Here is a 3,728-nt window from a genome sequence, read left to right on the forward strand (position 1 = left end):
CAGCAGGAAAGTTATGAATTCCCTTAGGAAGTGTGGGATGAAATACATTCCTCTTTCCTGAAGCTGAAATAATTCTATTGTTAATTTACTGCTGTCTAGGAAAAGCAAGAATTTGTATTTCCTTTCTTAGCCTTACTGAATACTTTTGAATGGAGTAAATTTCAGTATCTAAAAAAAAAAGAAAGAAAAACATCCTTCAGTTTCCTCTTGCTACCAAGGCAAATAACTGCTGCTTGACTGAACTTTCAAAGGAGAAGAAAAAAGGAGGGGCCTCAGAACAGAGGCTGCCCACACAGGTGAGCAACCTCCCCTTCCTTAAATTGTTTCCCATATCTGGGCACTCCATTTCTATCACAAGCCACTCCATACATAAGAGTATCCCAGTGCCTCTTCAAACCAAGATGCAACACAGGCAGAATGAGAAGAGCCATGTCTGTCTACTGTTAACGCAAAGAAACCAAATGCTGTTAGAGCATTATCAATGCATTAATCCATACTCCAACTACCTCAACATTAGAAGGAATCCACAGGGACAGACAACAAATAATTCGTTGAAATTGAATTCATCGTGTGCCCCAAACACTCAGCTGAAATCCAAATGTTTTCACACCATTCACAAACACCATCTATGTGTCTATGTTCCTGGGTTTTCCTACATGCACTTTTCCCTTTCTCCCTCTCCCTTGTGCAATTACAATGTGAGATGCCATTCAGCTGGGGGAGGGAGGAGAAGAAAAGGAAGGAAAGAGATGTTCCTATGCTAGCTTACCTCTTGCTCTATCTCCACGGTTTTGGGCTCCCCTCCTAGTAAACAAACAGCACCTGCCTCTTGTATCCTATCACATCATTTCCAAACACCAGCACCAACACCGGCTCGGTATCGCTGCTACTTTATTTCCACCTCTCTAATTATGAGCAGCAACCGTGGAGCCGACATCGCAGTAACATCCTGCTATAGTCTGCAAGGGTCAGGGCAGGTCTAGGCTCCAGTGCTGCTGGGAGACCTAAGAGAAGACCTGAGAACAAGCATAGCTCCCCCCAAGGGAGCTCATGTAAAATCCCCCATCCTTGGGCTGACCAGCGGGAACTGTTCCCTCCTCCCTTTTTTGGATGAAAGATGAGATTATCATTAGGATCTGCTGCAGTAAAAGCACTCGCCCAGGAAACCTCTCAGGGACCACATCCACATCAGGGGTATCTCAGCAACACAGTACCCAGGGAAAGCTGCCCTTAGCACCGTGTAATAGCACCACACATGTGTAAGAGCAGCCCGCAAGGCAGGTGTGTGCTTTGCTCCTGTGTGAGGACCCTGCACACAGCAGGGCAGCCACAGCTGCGCTGAGTTGGTGGCGTTTCTTCTTACTCCAGGTTGTTAAGACATAGATCAACTGGCAGAGAAAAGATTCCTGAAACATCAGACTGCAACAGCACATACAGTGTGTATTAGCACCACACATGTGTAAGAGCAGCCCGCAAGGCAGGTGTGTGCTTTGCTCCTGTGTGAGGACCCTGCACACAGCAGGGCAGCCACAGCTGCGCTGAGTTGGTGGCGTTTCTTCTTACTCCAGGTTGTTAAGACATAGATCAACTGGCAGAGAAAAGATTCCTGAAACATCAGACTGCAACAGCACATACAGGCTCTGCTGTTGCTCTCGTGGGCACTTTCCCGTGACACAGTCAGAGTGGAAGCTTCCTGCCTCTGCCAAGGACAGACAGCAGCAGCACAGACAGTTCTCCCTTCACCTGGAGCTACCCTGAGCACCACTCTGGGATTACACCAGCAGGACAGCCCCTGTGTTTGCAAAAGAGAAAAAACCCTAATCCATTCATGGATTACTTAAGTGACTGAGAAGTCATTTTGAAATCCTGCAAGAAAAGAGGAACACATCCAAGTAAGGACCAGTTCTGCCTCAGCTTTCTCCAACAAGTGTCATCAGCTCTGCATTACCATGTGTACAACAGTAATGCTCGTTCACTCAGGGCAAAGTAACAGTGCTGGAGCCTTTATCAAGCAACCTGCACCTGCAAAATAACTGAGATTTCTCATGTGAGGCATGTTTGCAGGATATTTGAAACCCAGAAAGGGAAGAAAGCTCAGAACAAAATGTCATCCTGACCTCAACCAGCTGTGTTTAGGTTTAGACCAGGAATATACAGTTACATACTATTTACAGATCCTTTCTTAATACACGAGATAGTCATAAACAGGATTTGTATTCAAATTTATTGAGTATTGAAACTGAGATCCATGTCGTTCAGCAGCAGCATAACTATTAGTTATTTCTTCTGCACAAATACTTAGAAATAACTGGTAAAAGAAAAATATTTATGGTTGTCCTGTAACACTTAAGAGGAGTTCCCTGTCCATTAATTTAATAATTACAGCATTACCAACATCACCAATTAGCTGTAAGGTGCGCCTTCCAATTGTAATTTAAGACATGAATGAATACAAGTCCAGCACACCTAGTTAAGCCATCTACTTACACACAAGTATTTTAACAAGCTAAATACAAACATATCTCTTTTATTAACTGTAGTGTGACTTTTGCAGCTGCAGACGAATGTGCAGTGGACTTTTGGCTGGTTTAAAGGGGCACTGCCAACTTAAATCTAACTCTAAATCTAGTTTTGTCTAAGTAAGCTTTCACAGACTCTCAGACCAGCAGAAATATTCCCATGATTGAAGAATTTAATTCCCATGCAGTGAGTTATTTTTACTGAAAATCCTTGCAGTGCAACCAACCCAAATACAAGTACTGAAAATGTGACAGTGAGAAATAAATAGAATAAGTACATTATAAAAAAATACAGAAAGAAGTATTAGCATAACTATTGGTAAGAGTAGTCTATTTCAAGTAAGTGCATAGTAACACAAAGAAAATCTTGTTTATTAGATTCTTCAAAGCTCAGTTACCTTGTATATTTCAAAGTTTCTAGCTAAAAGGAGCCTAATGGATTATCAGTTTCTGTATATCCAACTTGTGCAGTGAGAGGCCATTTATTTGCTCAGCTTGCCGTAAGTCCACTGCACTAGCACAGACAAAGTTCATTGAAAGTGCAGAATAACCAAGAACACCAATTTTGAGTCTAACACTCAAAGATTTCCCATAGATTCTTCATTTTGTTCAACTTTCAAAGCAGCACAACAGGACCAACAAAGGAAGCAGCATTTTTTGCCGGGTCAGACTTAACAGTAACTTTTGCAGAGACGGAGGAATCCTTTCCAAGCGCTCTAGAGCACCAACCTTAAACGGATCACTGCACGAGGTAAGAGAGGACTTCTTCAGAATATGGAATTAAGTCATTGCAGTGAATGGATAAGCAGGTTTGTATTATTACAGAAGAAGAAAACCTATGTTTAGAAGCACCTCCCCTTGTTAAGTACTAAACACCATTAAACGCATCTGAGGACAACAGCCTGCAGAGATTAAGAATGAACCATAACACAATAAATAAAGGAGCACAGGCACACGTATTATAACTCCTCGTAATGAAGTTATCTAGAAGGACAATAAAAAGGCTAAAGGCAAGACGAGCAGCAGCAGCCTGTGTGAGCTGCGGGCGGTCTATGCCATGCCTCACGTAGAGGTGCCGTAAGCTCCGTGTGACGGAAGCACCGGCAGCACTTTATGACCCTGTGGCGGCCACGGCCGCGGTTCACGGGCGGTGCGAGGCACCCGCACGGCGCCCTCGGCGATAAGGCCGAGCTCCAGCAGCAGCGCCCG

At 43.8% G+C, this 3,728-nt stretch overlaps 1 protein-coding gene across 10 annotated transcripts in view; it reads right to left on the minus strand.

The window, feature by feature from the left end:
- Window positions 1–3,728, minus strand: part of MICAL3 (microtubule associated monooxygenase, calponin and LIM domain containing 3) — a 159,656-nt gene that overhangs the window by 147,659 nt on the left and 8,269 nt on the right. The gene's annotated exons all lie outside the window — the stretch shown is intronic.

Source organism: Corvus brachyrhynchos, unplaced genomic scaffold (genome assembly GCF_000691975.1).
Source record: "Corvus brachyrhynchos isolate BGI_N302 unplaced genomic scaffold, ASM69197v1 scaffold191, whole genome shotgun sequence".
NCBI classification, from domain to species: domain Eukaryota; kingdom Metazoa; phylum Chordata; class Aves; order Passeriformes; family Corvidae; genus Corvus; species Corvus brachyrhynchos.